The sequence below is a fragment of the Pongo pygmaeus genome, chromosome X (assembly GCF_028885625.2).
Source record: "Pongo pygmaeus isolate AG05252 chromosome X, NHGRI_mPonPyg2-v2.0_pri, whole genome shotgun sequence".
Classification (NCBI taxonomy): Eukaryota; Metazoa; Chordata; class Mammalia; order Primates; family Hominidae; genus Pongo; species Pongo pygmaeus.
The window spans coordinates 3509860-3530524 of NC_072396.2; the positions used below are offsets into that span (position 1 = coordinate 3509860).

Genomic DNA, 20665 nt, shown 5'->3' on the forward strand with positions numbered 1-20665 from the left:
AGTCCTGCTTCCACATGTGAGCTACCAGAGAGCTTGTCTCAGGCTGTGAGAATGGATGAGGACAACTGGAAGAAATGGTGTTCTTCTCAGCCGGAACCCGGTGTGGTCAGTGGGCAGCCTAACACTCGAAACTCATTCATCTTTCTGTGTAAGTCCTTTCATATGGAGTCCAACCCTTGGGCAGAGCCCCAGATTTTCTTCAGTACTTCACATGTTCTCTCGTTGGCCTGTTCCAGATCCCTCTTCATGTTGCAGTGCACCAAAGCTTTGGATTCGTCCAGCACTATTCGATTACATGAGACAAGCTTCTTAATCTGAGCCACCAGTTTCCTGAGTGAAGGTCCAGGACCCAAACACCTGGGAGACAAGGCCGTTGCCAAATGCCTCCTGTGTGATCAGATTCCGCCAACTGAACATCACCTCGCTTGCAGCTGGTCGTCCCGTTATATTTGGAAATGTAATGCTAGATCAGCTATCTGGAATCTGCCCAGAGGTAGCAGAGGGTGTTGGAAACCAAGTCTTTTCATTAGCCTAAACCATATCACAAAGTGGCAATACAGATGCTCCTAGTCGAACGGCTGGGCCATTGACTGCTTCAGTAATAGACAGATTAAGTTAAATGATAGCATTCACAAAGTTCCTTCCATCCAACTACGAAACAGGCTCCAACCTGGGCCCAATCTCGTCTACTCTGTACTTCAGAGACCAGACGAGATTGGGAGCTTTCACGGTGGTATGGCTGTAGATTATTCACAATGTTTCTGGTAGCTTCTGCCGTTTTAATGCTTGCTCTCTTTCTGTCCTCTCTCAAACGTCGTAAAACATAAATCAGGTCAAGTGCACAAACGAAGACCCTACCTAAGGCCCTGAGCAGTACAAGCTTGCAGTAGTTTCTGGAGTCAGTACCCCCAAATAAATAGCCTGAACGTTCCCAGTCCTGCTTCCAAGCATAAGCTACCAGTCAGCTTGTTTCAGGCTGTGAGAATGGATAAGGACAAATGGAAGCAATGGTGTTCTTCTCAGCCGGAACCCGGTGTCGTCAGTGGGCAGCCTGACACTCGAAACTCATTCATCTTCCTGTCTAAGTCCTTTCACATGGAGTCCAACTCATGGGCAGAGCCCCAGATTTTCTTCACTACTTCACATGTTCTCTCGTTGGCCTGTTCCAGGTCCCTCTTCATGTTGCAGTGCACCAAGGCTTTGGATTCCTCCAGCACTATTCGATTATATGAGACAAGCTTCTTAATCTGAGCCACCAGTTTCCTGAGTGAAGGTCCAGGAACCAAACACCTGGGAGAGAAGGCCGTTGCCAAATGTCTCCTGTGTGATCAGTTTCAACCCACTGAGCATCGTCTCACTTGCAGCTGGTCGTCCCATTATTTTGGAAATGTAATGGTAGATCAGATATCTGGAATCGGCCCAGAGGTAGCAGAGGGTGTTGGAAACCAAGTCTTTTCATTAGCCTAAACCATATCACAAAGAGGCAATACGGATGCTCCTAGTCGAATGGCTGGGCCATTGAGTGCTTCAACAATACGCAGCTTAAGCTGAATAATAGCATTCAGGAAGTTTCTCCCATCCAAGTACCGAACCAGCTCGTACCTGGGCCTAATGTCGTCTACTCTGTACTTCAGAGACCAAACGTGATTGGGAGCGTTCATGGTGGTATGGCTGTAGATTCTTCGCGACGTTTCTGGTGGCTTCTGCCGATGAGCTATCCGGAATCTGCCCAGAAGTAGCAGAGGGTGTTGGAAACCAAGTCTTTTCATTAGCCTAAACCATATCACAAAGGGGCAATACGGATGCTCCTAGTCGAATGGCTGGGCCATTGAGTGCTTCAACAATACGCAGCTTAAGCTGAATAATAGCATTCAGGAAGTTTCTCCCACCCAAGTACGGAACCAGCCCGTACCTGGGCCCAATGTCGTCTACTCTGTACTTCAGAGACCAAACGTGATTGGGAGCATTCATGGTGGTATGACTGTAGATTCTTCACGACGTTTCTGGTGGCTTCTCCCGATGAGCTATCCGGAATCTGCCCAGAGGTAGCAGAGGGTGTTGGAAACCAAGTCTTTTCATTAGCCTAAACCATATCACAAAGAGGCAATACGGATGCTCCTAGTCGAATGGCTGGGCCATTGAGTGCTTCAACAATACACAGCTTAAGCTGAATAATAGCATTCAGGAAGTTTCTCCCATCCAAGTACCGAACCGGCCTGTACCTGGGCCCAGTGTCGTCTGCTCTGTACTTCAGAGACCAAACGTGATTGGGAGCGTTCATGGTGGTATGGCTGTAGATTCTTCACGACGTTTCTGGTGGCTTCCACCGATGAGCTATCCGGAATCTTCCCAGAGGTAGCAGAGGCTGTTGGAAACCAAGTCTTTTCATTAGCCTAAAGCATATCACAAAGAGGCAATACGGATGCTCCTAGTCGAATGGCTGGGCCATTGAGTGCTTCAACAATACGCAGCTGAAGCTGAATAATAGCATTCAGGAAGTTTCTCCCATCCAAGTACCGAACCGGCCCGTACCTGGGCCCAATGTCGTCTACTCTGTACTTCAGAGACCAAACGTGATTGGGAGCGTTCATGGTGGTATGGCTGTAGATTCTTCACGACGTTTCTGGTGGCTTCTGCCGATGAGCTATCCGGAATCTGCCCAGAGGTACCAGAGGGTGTTGGAAACCAAGTCTTTTCATTAGCCTAAACCATATCACAAAGAGGCAATACGGATGCTCCTAGTCGAATGGCTGGGCTATTGAGTGCTTCAACAATACGCAGCTTAAGCTGAATAATAGCATTCAGGAAGTTTCTCCCATCCAAGTACGGAACCGGCCCGTACCTGGGCCCAATGTCGTCTACTCTGTACTTCAGAGACCAAACGTGATTGGGAGCGTTCATGGTGGTATGGCTGTAGATTCTTCACGACGTTTCTGGTGGCTTCTGCCGATGAGCTATCCGGAATCTGCCCAGAGGTAGCAGAGGGTGTTGGAAACCAAGTCTTTTCATTAGCCTAAACCATATCACAAAGAGGCAATACGGATGCTCCTAGTCGAATGGCTGGGCTATTGAGTGCTTCAACAATACGCAGCTTAAGCTGAATAATAGCATTCAGGAAGTTTCTCCCATCCAAGTACGGAACCGGCCCGTACCTGGGCCCAATGTCGTCTACTCTGTACTTCAGAGACCAAACGTGATTGGGAGCGTTCATGGTGGTATGGCTGTAGATTCTTCACGACGTTTCTGGTGGCTTCTGCCGATGAGCTATCCGGAATCTGCCCAGAGGTAGCAGAGGGTGTTGGAAACCAAGTCTTTTCATTAGCCTAAACCATATCACAAAGAGGCAATACGGATGCTCCTAGTCGAATGGCTGGGCCATTGAGTGCTTCAACAATACGCAGCTTAAGCTGAATAATAGCATTCAGGAAGTTTCTCCCACCCAAGTACCGAACCGGCCCGTACCTGGGCCCAATGTCGTCTACTCTGTACTTCAGAGACCAAACGTGATTGGGAGCGTTCATGGTGGTATGGCTGTAGATTCTTCGCGATGTTTCTGGTGGCTTCTGCCGATGAGCTATCCGGAATCTGCCCAGAAGTAGCAGAGGGTGTTGGAAACCAAGTCTTTTCATTAGCCTAAACCATTATCACAAAGAGGCAATACGGATGCTCCTAGTCGAATGGCTGGGCCATTGAGTGCTTCAACAATACGCAGCTTAAGCTGAATAATAGCATTCAGGAAGTTTCTCCCATCCAAGTACCGAACCGGCCCGTACCTGGGCCCAATGTCGTCTGCTCTGTACTTCAGAGACCAAACGTGATTGGGAGCGTTCATGGTGGTATGGCTGTAGATTCTTCACGACGTTTCTGGTGGCTTCTGCCGATGAGCTATCCGGAATCTGCCCAGAGGTAGCAGACGGTGTTGGAAACCAAGTCTTTTCATTAGCCTAAACCATATCACAAAGAGGCAATACGGATGCTCCTAGTCGAATGGCTGGGCCACTGAGTGCTTCAACAATACGCAGCTTAAGCTGAATAATAGCATTCACGAAGTTTCTCCCATCCAAGTACCGAACCGGCCCGTACCTGGGCCCAATGTCGTCTACTCTGTACTTCAGAGACCAAACGTGATTGGGAGCGTTCATGGTGGTATGGCTGTAGTTTCTTCGCGACGTTTCTGGTGGCTTCTGCTGATGAGCTATCCGGAATCTGCCCAGAGGTAGCAGAGGGTGTTGGAAACCAAGTCTTTTCATTAGCCTAAACCATATCACAAAGAGGCAATACGGATGCTCCTAGTCGAATGGCTGGGCCATTGAGTGCTTCAACAATACGCAGCTGAAGCTGAATAATAGCATTCAGGAAGTTTCTCCCATCCAAGTACCGAACCGGCCCGTACCTGGGCCCAATGTCGTCTACTCTGTACTTCAGAGACCAAACGTGATTGGGAGCGTTCATGGTGGTATGGCTGTAGATTCTTCGCGACGTTTCTGGTGGCTTCTGCCGATGAGCTATCCGGAATCTGCCCAGAGGTAGCAGAGGGTGTTGGAAACCAAGTCTTTTCATTAGCCTAAACCATATCACAAAGAGGCAATACGGATGCTCCTAGTCGAATGGCTGGGCTATTGAGTGCTTCAACAATACGCAGCTTAAGCTGAATAATAGCATTCAGGAAGTTTCTCCCATCCAAGTACCGAACCGGCCCGTACCTGGGCCCAATGTCGTCTACTCTGTACTTCAGAGACCAAACGTGATTGGGAGCGTTCATGGTGGTATGGCTGTAGATTCTTCACGACGTTTCTGGTGGCTTCTGCCGATGAGCTATCCGGAATCTGCCCAGAGGTAGCAGAGGGTGTTGGAAACCAAGTGTTTTCATTAGCCTAAACCATATCACAAAGAGGCAATACGGATGCTCCTAGTCGAATGGCTGGGCCACTGAGTGCTTCAACAATACGCAGCTTAAGCTGAATAATAGCATTCAGGAAGTTTCTCCCATCCAAGTACCGAACCGGCCCGTACCTGGGCCCAATGTCGTCTACTCTGTACTTCAGAGACCAAACGTGATTGGGAGCGTTCATGGTGGTATGGCTGTAGTTTCTTCGCGACGTTTCTGGTGGCTTCTGCCGATGAGCTATCCAGAATCTGCCCAGAGGTAGCAGAGGGTGTTGGAAACCAAGTCTTTTCATTAGCCTAAACCATATCACAAAGAGGCAATACGGATGCTCCTAGTCGAATGGCTGGGCCATTGAGTGCTTCAACAATACGCAGCTTAAGCTGAATAATAGCATTCAGGAAGTTTCTCCAATCCAAGTACCGAACCGGCCCGTACCTGGGCCCAATGTCGTCTACTCTGTACTTCAGAGACCAAACATGATTGGGAGCATTCATGGTGGTATGGCTATAGATTCTTCACGACGTTTCTGGTGGCTTCTGCCGATGAGCTATCTGGAATCTGCCCAGAGGTAGCAGAGGGTGTTGGAAACCAAGTCTTTTCATTAGCCTAAACCATATCACAAAGAGGCAATACGGATGCTCCTAGTCGAATGGCTGGGCCTTTGAGTGCTTTAACAATACGCAGCTTAAGCTGAATAATAGCATTCAGGAAGTTTCTCCCATCCAAGTACCGAACCGGCCCGTACCTGGGCCCAGTGTCCTCTACTCTGTACTTCAGAGACCAAACGTGATTGGGAGCATTCATGGTGGTATGGCTGTAGATTCTTCACGACGTTTCTGGTGGCTTCCGCCGATGAGCTATCCGGAACCTGCCCAGAGGTAGCAGAGGGTGTTGGAAACCAAGTCTTTTCATTAGCCTAAACCATATCACAAAGAGGCAATACGGATGCTCCTAGTCGAATGGCTGGGCCATTGAGTGCTTCAACAATACACAGCTTAAGCTGAATAATAGCATTCAGGAAGTTTCTCCCATCCAAGTACCGAACCGGCCCGTACCTGGGCCCAATGTCGTCTGCTCTGTACTTCAGAGACCAAACGTGATTGGGAGCATTCATGGTGGTATGGCTGTAGATTCTTCACGACGTTTCTGGTGGCTTCTGCCGATGAGCTATCCGGAACCTGCCCAGAGGTAGCAGAGGGTGTTGGAAACCAAGTCTTTTCATTAGCCTAAACCATATCACAAAGAGGCAATACGGATGCTCCTAGTCGAATGGCTGGGCCTTTGAGTGCTTTAACAATACGCAGCTTAAGCTGAATAATAGCATTCAGGAAGTTTCTCCCATACAAGTACTGAACCGGCCCGTACCTGGGCCCAGTGTCCTCTACTCTGTACTTCAGAGACCAAACGTGATTGGGAGCGTTCATGGTGGTATGGCTGTAGATTCTTCATGACGTTTCTGGTGGCTTCCGCCGATGAGCTTTCCGGAACCTGCCCAGAGGTAGCAGAGGGTGTTGGAAACCAAGTCTTTTCATTAGCCTAAACCATATCACAAAGAGGCAATACGGATGCTCCTAGTCGAATGGCTGGGCCCTTGAGTGCTTCAACAATACGCAGCTTAAGCTGAATAATAGCATTCAGGAAGTTTCTCCCATCCAAGTACCGAACCGGCTCGTACTTGGGCCCAATGTCGTCTGCTCTGTACTTCAGAGACCAAACATGATTGGGAGCGTTCATGGTGGTATGGCTGTAGATTCTTCACGACGTTTCTGGTGGCTTCTGCCGATGAGCTATCCGGAACCTGCCCAGAGGTAGCAGACGGTGTTGGAAACCAAGTCTTTTCATTAGCCTAAACCATATCACAAAGAGGCAATACGGATGCTCCTAGTCGAATGGCTGGGCCATTGAGTGCTTCAGCAATACGCAGCTTAAGCTGAATAATAGCATTCAGGAAGTTTCTCCCATCCAAGTACCGAACCGGCCCGTACCTGGGCCCAGTGTCGTCTTCTCTGTACTTCAGAGACCAAACGTGATTGGGAGCGTTCATGGTGGTATGGCTGTAGATTCTTCACGACGTTTCTGGTGGCTTCCACCGATGAGCTATCCGGAATCTTCCCAGAGGTAGCAGAGGCTGTTGGAAACCAAGTCTTTTCATTAGCCTAAACCATATCACAAAGAGGCAATACGGATGCTCCTAGTCGAATGGCTGGGCCATGGAGTGCTTCAACAATACACAGCTTAAGCTGAATAATAGCATTCAGGAAGTTTCTCCCATCCAAGTACCGAACCGGCCCGTACCTGGGCCCAATGTCGTCTACTCTGTACTTCAGAGACCAAACGTGATTGGGAGCGTTCATGGTGGTATGGCTGTAGATTCTTCACGACGTTTCTGGTGGCTTCTGCCGATGAGCTTTCCGGAATCTGCCCAGAAGTAGCAGAGGGTGTTGGAAACCAAGTCTTTTCATTAGCCTAAACCATATCACAAAGAGGCAATACGGATGCTCCTAGTCGAATGGCTGGGCCATTGAGTGCTTCAACAATACGCAACTTAAGCTGAATAATAGCATTCAGGAAGTTTCTCCCATCCAAGTACCGAACCGGCCCGTACCTGGGCCCAATGTCGTCTACTCTGTACTTCAGAGACCAAACGTGATTGGGAGCGTTCATGGTGGTATGGCTGTAGTTTCTTCGCGATGTTTCTGGTGGCTTCTGCTGATGAGCTATCCGGAATCTGCCCAGAGGTAGCAGAGGGTGTTGGAAACCAAGTCTTTTCATTAGCCTAAACCATATCACAAAGAGGCAATACGGATGCTCCTAGTCGAATGGCTGGGCCATTGAGTGCTTCAACAATACGCAGCTTAAGCTGAATAATAGCATTCAGGAAGTTTCTCCCACCCAAGTACCGAACCAGCCCGTACCTGGGCCCAATGTCGTCTACTCTGTACTTCAGAGACCAAACGTGATTGGGAGCGTTCATGGTGGTATGGCTGTAGATTCTTCGCGACGTTTCTTGTGGCTTCTGCCGATGAGCTATCCGGAATCTGCCCCGAAGTAGCAGAGGGTGTTGGAAACCAAGTCTTTTCATTAGCCTAAACCATATCACAAAGAGGCAATACGGATGCTCCTAGTCGAATGGCTGGGCCATTGAGTGCTTCAACAATACGCAGCTTAAGCTGAATAATAGCATTCAGGAAGTTTCTCCCATCCAAGTACCGAACCGGCCCGTACCTGGGCCCAATGTCGTCTGCTCTGTACTTCAGAGACCAAACATGATTGGGAGCGTTCATGGTGGTATGGCTGTAGATTCTTCACGACGTTTCTGGTGGCTTCTGCCGATGAGCTATCCGGAATCTGCCCAGAGGTAGCAGACGGTGTTGGAAACCAAGTCTTTTCATTAGCCTAAACCATATCACAAAGAGGCAATACGGATGCTCCTAGTCGAATGGCTGGGCCATTGAGTGCTTCAACAATACGCAGCTTAAGCTGAATAATAGCATTCAGGAAGTTTCTCCCACCCAAGTACCGAACCGGCCCGTACCTGGGCCCAATGTCGTCTACTCTGTACTTCGGAGACCAAACGTGATTGGGAGCGTTCATGGTGGTATGGCTGTAGATTCTTCGCGACGTTTCTGGTGGCTTCTGCTGATGAGCTATCCGGAATCTGCCCAGAAGTAGCAGAGGGTGTTGGAAACCAAGTCTTTTCATTAGCCGAAACCATGTCACAAAGAGGCAATACGGATGCTCCTAGTCGAATGGCTGGGCCATTGAGTGCTTCAACAATACGCAGCTTAAGCTGAATAATAGCATTCAGGAAGTTTCTCCCACCCACGTACCGAACCGGCCCGTACCCGGGCCCAATGTCGTCTACTCTGTACTTCAGAGACCAAACGTGATTGGGAGCGTTCATGGTGGTATGGCTGTAGATTCTTCGCGACGTTTCTGGTGGCTTCTGCCGATGAGCTATCCGGAATTTGCCCAGAAGTAGCAGAGGGTGTTGGAAACCAAGTCTTTTCATTAGCCTAAACCATATCACAAAGAGGCAATACGGATGCTCCTAGTCGAATGGCTGGGCCATTGAGTGCTTCAACAATACGCAGCTTAAGCTGAATAATAGCATTCAGGAAGTTTCTCCCATCCAAGTACCGAACCGGCCCGTACCTGGGCCCAATGTCGTCTGCTCTCTACTTCAGAGACCAAACATGATTGGGAGCGTTCATGGTGGTATGGCTGTAGATTCTTCACGACGTTTCTGGTGGCTTCTGCCGATGAGCTATCTGGAATCTGCCCAGAGGTAGCAGAGGGTGTTGGAAACCAAGTCTTTTCATTAGCCTAAACCATATCACAAAGAGGCAATACGGATGCTCCTAGTCGAATGGCTGGGCCACTGAGTGCTTCAACAATACGCAGCTTAAGCTGAATAATAGCATTCAGGAAGTTTCTCCCATCCAAGTACCGAACCGGCCCGTACCTGGGCCCAATGTCGTCTACTCTGTACTTCAGAGACCAAACGTGATTGGGAGCGTTCATGGTGGTATGGCTGTAGTTTCTTCGCGACGTTTCTGGTGGCTTCTGCTGATGAGCTATCCGGAATCTGCCCAGAGGTAGCAGAGGGTGTTGGAAACCAAGTCTTTTCATTAGCCTAAACCATATCACAAAGAGGCAATACGGATGCTCCTATTCGAATGGCTGGGCCATTGAGTGCTTCAACAATACGCAGCTTAAGCTGAATAATAGCATTCAGGAAGTTTCTCCCATCCAAGTACCGAACCGGCCCGTACCTGGGCCCAATGTCGTCTACTCTGTACTTCAGAGACCAAACGTGATTGGGAGCGTTCATGGTGGTATGGCTGTAGATTCTTCACGACGTTTCTGGTGGCTTCTGCCGATGAGCTATCCGGAATCTGCCCAGAGGTAGCAGAGGGTGTTGGAAACCAAGTCTTTTCATTAGCCTAAACCATATCACAAAGAGGCAATACGGATGCTCCTAGTCGAATGGCTGGGCTATTGAGTGCTTCAACAATACGCAGCTTAAGCTGAATAATAGCATTCAGGAAGTTTCTCCCATCCAAGTACCGAACCGGCCCGTACCTGGGCCCAATGTCGTCTACTCTGTACTTCAGAGACCAAACGTGATTGGGAGCGTTCATGGTGGTATGGCTGTAGATTCTTCACGACGTTTCTGGTGGCTTCTGCCGATGAGCTATCCGGAATCTGCCCAGAGGTAGCAGAGGGTGTTGGAAAACAAGTCTTTTCATTAGCCTAAACCATATCACAAAGAGGCAATACGGATGCTCCTAGTCGAATGGCTGGGCCACTGAGTGCTTCAACAATACGCAGCTTAAGCTGAATAATAGCATTCAGGAAGTTTCTCCCTTCCAAGTACCGAACCGGCCCGTACCTGGGCCCAGTGTCCTCTACTCTGTACTTCAGAGACCAAACGTGATTGGGAGCGTTCATGGTGGTATGGGTGTAGATTCTTCACGACGTTTCTGGTGGTTTCCGCCGATGAGCTATCCGGAACCTGCCCAGAGGTAGCAGAGGGTGTTGGAAACCAAGTCTTTTCATTAGCCTAAACCATATCACAAAGAGGCAATACGGATGCTCCTAGTCGAATGGCTGGGCCATTGAGTGCTTCAACAATACGCAGCTTAAGCTGAATAATAGCATTCAGGAAGTTTCTCCCATCCAAGTACCGAACCGGCCCGTACCTGGGCCCAATGTCGTCTGCTCTGTACTTCAGAGACCAAACGTGATTGGGAGCATTCATGGTGGTATGGCTGTAGATTCTTCACGACGTTTCTGGTGGCTTCTTCCGATGAGCTACCCGGAACCTGCCCAGAGGTAGCAGAGGGTGTTGGAAACCAAGTCTTTTCATTAGCCTAAACCATATCACAAAGAGGCAATACGGATGCTCCTAGTCGAATGGCTGGGCCTTTGAGTGCTTTAACAATACGCAGCTTAAGCTGAATAATAGCATTCAGGAAGTTTCTCCCATACAAGTACTGAACCGGCCCGTACCTGGGCCCAGTGTCCTCTACTCTGTACTTCAGAGACCAAACGTGATTGGGAGCGTTCATGGTGGTATGGCTGTAGATTCTTCATGACGTTTCTGGTGGCTTCCGCCGATGAGCTTTCCGGAACCTGCCCAGAGGTAGCAGAGGGTGTTGGAAACCAAGTGTTTTCATTAGCCTAAACCATATCACAAAGAGGCAATACGGATGCTCCTAGTCGAATGGCTGGGCCATTGAGTGCTTCAACAATACGCAGCTTAAGCTGAATAATAGCATTCAGGAAGTTTCTCCCATCCAAGTACCGAACCGGCTCGTACTTGGGCCCAATGTCGTCTGCTCTGTACTTCAGAGACCAAACATGATTGGGAGCGTTCATGGTGGTATGGCTGTAGATTCTTCACGACGTTTCTGGTGGCTTCTGCCGATGAGCTATCCGGAACCTGCCCAGAGGTAGCAGACGGTGTTGGAAACCAAGTCTTTTCATTAGCCTAAACCATATCACAAAGAGGCAATACGGATGCTCCTAGTCGAATGGCTGGGCCATTGAGTGCTTCAACACTACGCAGCTTAAGCTGAATAATAGCATTCAGGAAGTTTCTCCCATCCAAGTACCGAACCGGCCCGTACCTGGGCCCAATGTCGTCTTCTCTGTACTTCAGAGACCAAACGTGATTGGGAGCTTTCATGGTGGTATGGCTGTAGATTCTTCACGACGTTTTTGGTGGCTTCTGCCGATGAGCTATCCGGAATCTGCCCAGAGGTAGCAGAGGGTGTTGGAAACCAAGTGTTTTCATTAGCCTAAACCATATCACAAAGAGGCAATACGGATGCTCCTAGTCGAATGGCTGGGCCATTGAGTGCTTCAACAATACACAGCTTAAGCTGAATAATAGCATTCAGGAAGTTTCTCCCATCCAAGTACCGAACCGGCCCGTACCTGGGCCCAATGTCGTCTGCTCTGTACTTCAGAGACCAAACGTGATTGGGAGCGTTCATGGTGGTATGGCTGTAGATTCTTCACGACGTTTTTGGTGGCTTCCGCCGATGAGCTATCCGGAATCTGCCCAGAGGTAGCCGAGGGTGTTGGAAACCAAGTCTTTTCATTAGCCTAAACCATATCACAAAGAGGCAATACGGATGCTCCTAGTCGAATTGCTGGGACGTTGACTGCTTCAATAATAATCAGTTTAAGCAGAACGGTAGCCTTTACGAAGTTCCTCCTGTCCAAGTAGTGAACAGGCCCTACCTTGGGCCCAATCTCGTGTACTCTGTACTTCAGTGACCAGATGAGATTGGAGTGTTCACTGTGCTATGATCGCAGATTACGTACGATATTTCTGGTAGCTTCTCTTCTGCCATTTTCATGCTTTCTCTTTTTCTGTCATATTCAGGGTCATATGGTCATAGATTATTCACGATGTTTCAGATAACTTCTTTCACTTCAGTAACAGGTTTTTTGAACTGAATAATAGTGTTCACAAAGTTCTTTTTGTCCACGCACTATACAGGGCCGGTACTGCTTAGCTTCTGATATCTGAAGAAATCGAGCATGTTCCAGATGGTATGGCCATGGATTATTCACGAAGTTTCTGTTATCTTCTGCCTGTTTAACACTTTCTGTTTTTCTGTCACTTTTAGAGTGGGATGGCCATAGATTCTTCACGATGTTTCTGATAGCGTCTCCCATTTTAATGCTGTCTCTTTTTCTGTCATGTGCCAAATGCCGTATAAAACAAAGTCAAGTCCACAAGAGAAGACACTGTTAAAGGCACTGAGCAGTACAAGCTTGCTGTAATCGGCAGTGGCTGTTCTCAGAGCTGGTAGACTTTCTTCATTACAACTGTATTTACTGAGTTATTCCCTGTTGATCTAGTGAATAAGATGTGGGTGAAGCCATCTTGTGTCCTAACCACAATAACTCTGTATCCATAGGCACTTTCTGTTTGCCTCAGACTGAAATGCAATTGTTTGTTAAAAGGCTGTTCTCTTCTATTGTCAATAAATTTCCTTTTGCTGACAGTTACTCCTGTAAGAGATGTCTGTATGTTGGTTGTCCCACTGGCTGTTAATGCATCCATGAATGTAGATGTAGCTTTCCTGTTAACGAGTAGACCTGTGGCCACGGCTGCACTCACGGGGCCATGCACCTGAGGCACTAGCAGGTGTTTCCAGGCTTGCTCCCCATCCTGGCCTGCTCAGCACCAGGGCCCAATAAAGCTTTGTCTGGCTTTTCTGCTGCCACTTTGGGCACTACCATTCCTCCTGACCCTGCTCTATGGGGTCCAGTTTTTTTGGGGCTCTCACTCTGAAAGCCATCCACTGCGTCCTGCTTAATGGGGCTCTTAGGCATGAGGATCTTGATACCTGACTTCACTAGGTCCATTTCATCTGGCTGCAGAGAGATGGCTGCCATTTCATCTGGCAGCAAACAGCTGGCTGTTTTTGGATTCGTGGTCTCTCCCAATCACTGGTGCCTTAGGAGAGGACTTAGAAAAGCTGCTGTTTGTGGATCTGGAGATTTGTTTCCTAGCATTGTTGGGAGAGGACCTGTTTGTTGTGGTCACTGTGCTCTCTTTCTGCCTTTCCGTGTGGTGTCTGTTGAAGTCGTGGATGTATTCCTGACAGCTCACGAGGCGCTACTCTGGTTCCCAAGTGTCGTCCTTGCTGTTGTAGCCTTTTCACTGAACCAAATACTCTGTCTTCCCTTTTTAATTTTTCCTTTTGTCAACAATCTTTTCAATGTAACCTGCCTCAGTTGGCGTAGACCAATGTAATTCAGTTCGCTCCTCCTCAAATTTTAACAGTTCATCATTGATGGCAAGTAGCACCCAAGATAAGACTCTTCAGATGAAGAATCACAGCCTTTTCCCATCTCAGGAGAACAATGACTAAAATTTTAAGTTTGCAGTCCTGTGCTTTTCCCAATTTAAATGCGTTTGCTAATAATCATATCACCTCTATCAAAAATCTTTCTGAATTTTATTCTTATGCATAATCCTTTAATTATTATTATTAATTAATATTTTTAGAGATAGGGTCTCACTATGTTGTCCAGGCTGGAGTGCAGTGGTTATTCACAGGTGCTCTCCCACTATTGATCAACACAGGAGTTTTGACCTGTTTCATTTCCATCCTGGGACAGTTCACCCCTCCTTAGGCAACGTGGTGGTCCCCTGCTCCTGGCAGGTCACTATCTATCTATCTATCTATCTATATTTTATTTATTTATTTTTTGAGTTGGAGTTTCGCTCTTGTCGCCCAGGCTGGAGTTCAGTGGCACCATCTCAGCTCACTGCAACCTCCACCTCCTGAGTTCAAGCGATTCTCTTGCCTCAGCCTCCCAAGTAGCTGCGATTACAGGCACCCGCCACCACGTCAGGCTGATTTTTCTATTTTTTGTAGAGATGGGATTTTGCCTTGTTGACCTGGCTGGTCACGAACTCCTGACCTCAGGTGATCTACATGCCTTTGCCTCCCAAAGTGCTGGGATTACAGGCGTGAGCCACTGTGTCAGGCCAAAATCACCACGTTGATACCAAACTTAGTGCAGACACTTGATCGGCATAGTGTGCTACAGCCCAGAACCCCTGGGCTCAATTGATTCTCTTACTTCAGCCTCCTGATAGCTGGGACTACAGGCGTGCCCCACCCTGCCCAGCAGCACTCTTTTATTTTTATTACATAACTGTTTTCTGTCTATTAGAATAAGTTTGGCGAGGGTTTGGTATCAGTGTATATAAGGCGGTTTCACTCTGTAGCTGCTGCATTGCCCTACTCAGCTCACCCAGTCCCTTATTGGTGGACGTTTCCTTTATTTCTTGCCTTTTGTTACTCAAACAATGGCATAATGAATGTCTCTACATATGTGTTATTTTGCACATAGGTATTACTGTAGGAGGATTTTCAAAGAAGGATAGTTGGATCAGAGGAGTATAAGCTTTAAACTGTTCTCAGATATTGCCAAATACGTTCCCGGGTTTGTATCATTGGCATTTACCTTCCCCTTGGGGATTTTTCACTGGATACTGTTGCCCCATCCACATGGCCTAAGAGACACTCTGGCCAACAATGGAAGTATGGACCTTTCGCTAATATCCCACAGCACACATAACATGGCTGAGATGGAGTGGCATTTGAAACAACATTTCATTAAAGGGAAACAGAGAGAAACTGTGTGCAACAAGAACATCTTGATTCTACTCCACGGCTCTCTCCCCATCTGCCCAGTCTTTGGCTTGCCTCCATGTGGTGGGCACTATCTTAATGTCTACCATCTGGGATCTATGCCTGTTATTGTTTTTATTTTATTTTACTTTTTTTAGAGACAGGGTCTCACTCTGTTGCCCAGGCTAGAGTACAATGGGGTGAACATAGCTCACTGCAGCCTTGACCTGCCAGGCTCAAGCAATCCTCCTGCCTCAGCCTTCCCTGCAGCTGGGACTACAGGTGCACACCACCACACCTGGCTATTTTGAAATTTTTTATAGAGACAGGGTCTCACTAGGTTGCCCAGGCTGGTCTGGAACTCTTGGACTCAAGCGATCCTCCCACCTTGGCCTCCCAAAGCTCTGGGATTACAGGTGTGAGCCATCATGACTGGCTTGTTACTATTATTATTATTATTATTGAGATGGAGTTTTGCTCTTGTCATCCAGGCTGGAGTGCAATGGCTGGATCTCTGCTCAATGCAACCTCTGCCTCCTGGGTTCAAGTGATTCTCCTGCCTCAGCTTCCCAAGTAGCTGGGATTACAGGTGTGCACCACCACACCCAACTAATTTTTGTATTTTTAGTAGAGACGGGGTTTCGCCATGTTGGCCAGGCTGGTCTTGAACTCCTGAACTCAGGTGATCCTCCCACCTCGGCCCCCCAAAGTGCTGGGATTACAGGCATGAGCCATTGTGCACTGCTTGGCTTGTTATTTTTTTTTAAAGCACTGACTGACATTTACTCTGGGCCACGTACTGTGTCATTTTGTATCATTGCTCCATTTTTGTGAATGATTTTTGTATCACTTAGGATGCTTTTGAGTGTTAGTGACAGAACCTCAATCAATACTGGCTTCAACAATGATACTTTTCTATAACTAGAGCACTATGCTGTGGTTTAGATACATATGGCAGCTCTACTCTTGGAAGCCTAGAGGAAGGTGGGTGTAGGCACCACCAATGGTGCCAATCAAGGGTCCAGACCCTTTCCATCTCTCCTATCTGCCTTTCTCTGTGGCTTGGCTCTGCTTTCTGGGCGGGCTCCCCGTATGGTGCCAGATTCCCAAAGCTGTTCTGGGTATTGCATCCAGACATTGTTAAGTCCCAAGACAGAAGAGGTACTATTTTTTTTTTTTCCTGTTTTCTTCTTAATAGACAGGAGGCTTTTTTCAGAAGTCCCCCCCAGCCAACATCCCTTCCCAGCTTCAGGGTCAGAACTGAGTCATGGGCTCATGTTTAAGTCAATCATAGGCAAAGGAAACGGGGCTGTTATGAGTGACTGGGACCACTCAAGGTTCACCTTTGAGCTGGGGGTTGGCTTGGCATCCTTTGACCCATGATGAGACGGAGTGGGCCCCTGAGTACAGTCAGGGTCCTGCTGGCCTGGGGGGCAGCGTTGAGTGGGGAGATGGGAGTTGGGGGCGGCAACAGGGTCTGCTCAGCTAGACATAATAGCAGCGAATTCCATCCTTGCAATAATCCCACAAGGACGGCGTGTTCATTTCCTGTGACTGCTGTTAACAGCCACAAACCAAAAACTTACTCTCTCACAATTCTGGAGGATAGAAGTCCAAAATCAAGGGCCACACTCTGTGCAGAACACTTCCTTGCCTCTTCCTATCTTCTGACGCTTCTGGGCATTCCTCGGCCTGTGACAGCATAGCTCAAATCTCTGTCTCCATCTTCACTCCCTGTGGTATGCCTGGCTCCTCTGTTTCTGTGTCCAAATTTCCTTCTTCTTATAAGGATACCAGCCATAGGATGAGGGCCCACTCTAATCCAGTACATCACCTGCATTTCATTCCATTGGCAAAGACCTCTGTTGGCAAATAAAGGTACATTCACAGGTACTGGGGGTTGGGACTTGGACATAACATATTTTTGGAAGGGATCCAATTTAACCCAGTACAGAAGGTCCTATTTATATCCCTGATTTGCTGTTAGGAAGTTATAGTGCAAGAGCCTAAGTAGCTAGTATGTGGTAGAGATGTCTTTGGACCCAGCTAGTTTTATCCCTCCGTTCTGTGCTCATAGCCATTTCGCCACACAGATAAGGTGAATGGCAGAGTGACAAAGATCTGTGAGATCGTTATATTTTTTGTTGTTGTCAAATGACTGCAGAATGCATTCCACAAATATTTATTGAACACCTACTATGTAACAGTGCCTTTCTTTCTTTTTTTTTTTTTTTGAGGCGGAGTCATACTCTGTCGCCCAGGCTGGAGTGCAGTGGTGTGATCTCGGCTCACTGCAAGCTTCATCACCTGGGTTCACGCCATTCTCCTGCCTTAGCCTCCCGAGTAGCTGGGACTACAGGCACCCGCCACCACACCTGGCTAATTTTTTTGTATTTTTAGTAGAGACAGGGTTTCACCATGTTAGCCAGGGTGGTCTCGATCTCCTGACCTCGTGATCCACTCGCCTCGGCCTCCCAAAGTGCTAGGATTATAGGCGTGAACCACTGCACCCGGACCTACCTTGCTTCCTTCCTTCCTTCCTTTCTTTTTTAGACAGAGTATCGCTCTGTCATCCAGGCTGTAATGCAGTGGCGCGATCTCGGCTCACTGCAACCTTTGCCTCCTGGGTTCAAGCAATTCTCTGCCTCAGCTTCCTGAGTAGCTGGGATTACAGGCGCCCGCCACCATGCCCGGCTAACTTTTGTATTTTTAGTAGAGATGGGGTTTCACTATCTTGGCCAGGCCGGTCTTGAACTCCTGACCTCGTGATCCACCTGTCTCGGCCTCCCAAAGTGCTGGGATTGCAGGCGTGAACCGCCGTGCCCGGCCTTAACAGTGACTTTCTTGTACATGGGGCTACAGCATAATCAAAACAGAGTTCTTGTTCTCTGCATTTGAGAGAAAAAATGAAATCGTGCCTGTTGAGCACTGAAAACAGGGCCCTCGATATGTTTCTGCCCATTCGGGTGGGGAAATGGAGAATGTGGTGAGTGTTGTTTCTGCTGTGCCCTGTCCTGCTCCTCACCAGACTTCTCCCTGGGGAGATGCACACAGCAATTACACAGACCAGGATAATCTCCCTCCTGCCTCCAGGAGCGTGGGACACAATATTTCTTGCTAGCAAGAAGCAAGTCATTAAAAGCACACTTTCGGCCGGGCGCAGTGGCTCACGCCTGTAATCCCAGCACTTTGGGAGGCCGAGGCGGGCGGATCATGAGGTCAGGAGATCGAGACCATCCTGGCTAACACGGTGAAACCCCGTCTGTACTAAAAATACAAAAATTAGCCGGGCGTGGTGGCAGGCGCTTGTAGTCCCAGCTACTTGGGAGGCTGAGGCAGGAGAATGGCATGAACCCGGGAGGCGGAGCTTGCAGTGAGTGGAGATCGCACCACTGCACTCCAGCCTGGGCGACAGAGCGAGACTCCGTCTCAAAAAAAAAATAAAATAAAAGCACACTTTCTTACTCAGTTTTCCCACTGGAGTGTAAAAATCGTTGATAAATTTCTGCTGCAGGCAATGAAAACCAGCAATGAATGAAAACGTAGTGCAAAATTAACCTTGAGGGCATACCTGCGTTTTTTTTCCCTACTCATCATGAAGGAAGAGTTGATGTCAAAAGAACCCAAGCAAGGCTGGGTGCAGTGGCTCACCTGTAATCCCAGCACTTTGGGCGGCCAGGGTGGGAGGATCACTTGAGCACAGGAGTTTGAGACCAGCCTGGGCAACATAGTGAGACCCCGTCCTTGCAAAAAATACATATAAAAAATTATGTGTGTGGCGTGCATTATCGGTGTGATGGTGCATACCTGTAGTCCTAGCTACTCGGAAGTCTGAGGCAGGGAGGATCCCTTGAGCCCAGGAGTTTGGAGGCTGCAGCGAGCTATGATCACACCACTGCACTCCAGCCTGGGCAACAGAAGGAGGGACCCTGTCTCTAAGAAAAATAGAAAGAAGAACAACCCAAACAAATATGACTAAGGGTCATGAGAGAGAGGAGCTGGGAGGGAGGGAGCCACGCTCTTTGGCCAGTCTTAACAGATGCCACAGCCCAAGCCACAAGTCTCAGATCTGAGGCCAACATAAAGAGATTGGACAGGAAACACTGCTGTCTATACAAATGTTGATTCTCATTAGTGATTCTGAGTTCCAGCAGGCTCTGCAAAGAAATCCCATAAATAAAGGCATCCAGTCCCACCTTAACCACGCCTGCTTGGGAAATTCTTGCTCACCAGAGCTCTGCCAAATGAAAGCTCACATTGTTTTCTGGACTTCTTTGACTCTTGACAAATACCTCTTAGAAGTTCTCTCTCTCGCTCGCTCTTTCTCTCTCTTTTTCTTCCACCAGTCACCTATTATTTCTAATCCAGGATTTCTGTGTAGAATAAATGAATTGTTTAATGTTCAATCACTTAAGCCAAGGTGTTCCAAGATTTTTGAGGCTACTGATAGATCTCATCAGAATCCCAAATAGTAGGTATGCAAATATAGTTTTCTTTGGAACTCAAATAGGGGGATAAAAATAAAACTGTTAAAAGTTAGTTGCATCTTCTCTGGAAACCTGGAAAACAGCACTGTGACCCAGAAGTCACACTTGGGCATTTATAGTAGAGAAATGAACACTTAGGTTAACATGAACTCCTGCCCACGAATGTGTGTAGCAGCCGAAGTTTTAATAGCCAAAAAAAATGTTACCAGCCCTGATGTCCTTCCATGGGCAAATGGTGGTACATTTGCAGCATGAAAAAGAAACATACTATTTATTTTTACACACAACTTGGATGAATCTCCGGGGAACTACACTGAGTATAAAAAGCCAGTCTCCTCAAAGGTCATATATTGTATGATTCCATTTATGTAACATCCTTGAAATAACAAAATTATAGAGATGGAGAACAGATAGTTGATTGCCTGGGGCTGGGAAAAGACAAGGAGGATGTGACCATAAGGGGTGACATGGGAGGCTTCCCTTGTGGTTTAAAAATGGTTCTGTGTCTTTTTTTTTTTTTTTTTTTTTTTTTGAGACAGTCTTGCTCTGTTACCCAGGTTGGAGTGCAGTGGTGCGATCTCGGGTCACTGCAACCTCTGCCTCCTGGGTTCAAGTGATTCTCCTGCCTCAGTCTCCTGAGTGGCTGGGACTACAGGCGCGCACCACCACGCCCAGCTAGTTTTTTTATTTTTAGTAGAGACGGGGTTTCACCATGTTGGCCAGGCTGGTCTCAAACTCCTGACCTCAGGTGATCTGCCCACCTTAGCCTCCCAAAGTGCTGGGATTGGTTCTGTGTCTTGATAGTGGTGGGGGATTATATGAATCTATATCTGCAGTGTCATTTCATAAAATTGTACACAAAGACATACGCATATCATGAGTGTATGAAAAGATGTGAAATCCATATGATGTCTGTAGACTAATTGTATTAAGCCTTTGTTGATTTCCTGGGTTTGAAATGCCCTGTAGTTATGAGATACCACCATTGCAGGAAGTTGGGTGATGGGCACAAGAGGCTTCTCTGTATCATTTTTGCAACTTCCTATGAGTCTATAATTATTTCAAAATGAAAAGTTTTAAAAAATTTGGTAGAAAAACATTGACTCCTAAGGAAATCA

General features: G+C 47.7%; 1 pseudogene; it reads right to left on the reverse strand.

Annotated features, from left to right (window-relative positions):
- Positions 1-86: 86 nt before the first annotated feature.
- On the reverse strand, positions 87-13294 carry LOC129025421 (chromodomain Y-like protein; annotated as a pseudogene).
- Between the last annotated feature and the right edge of the window lie 7371 nt (positions 13295-20665).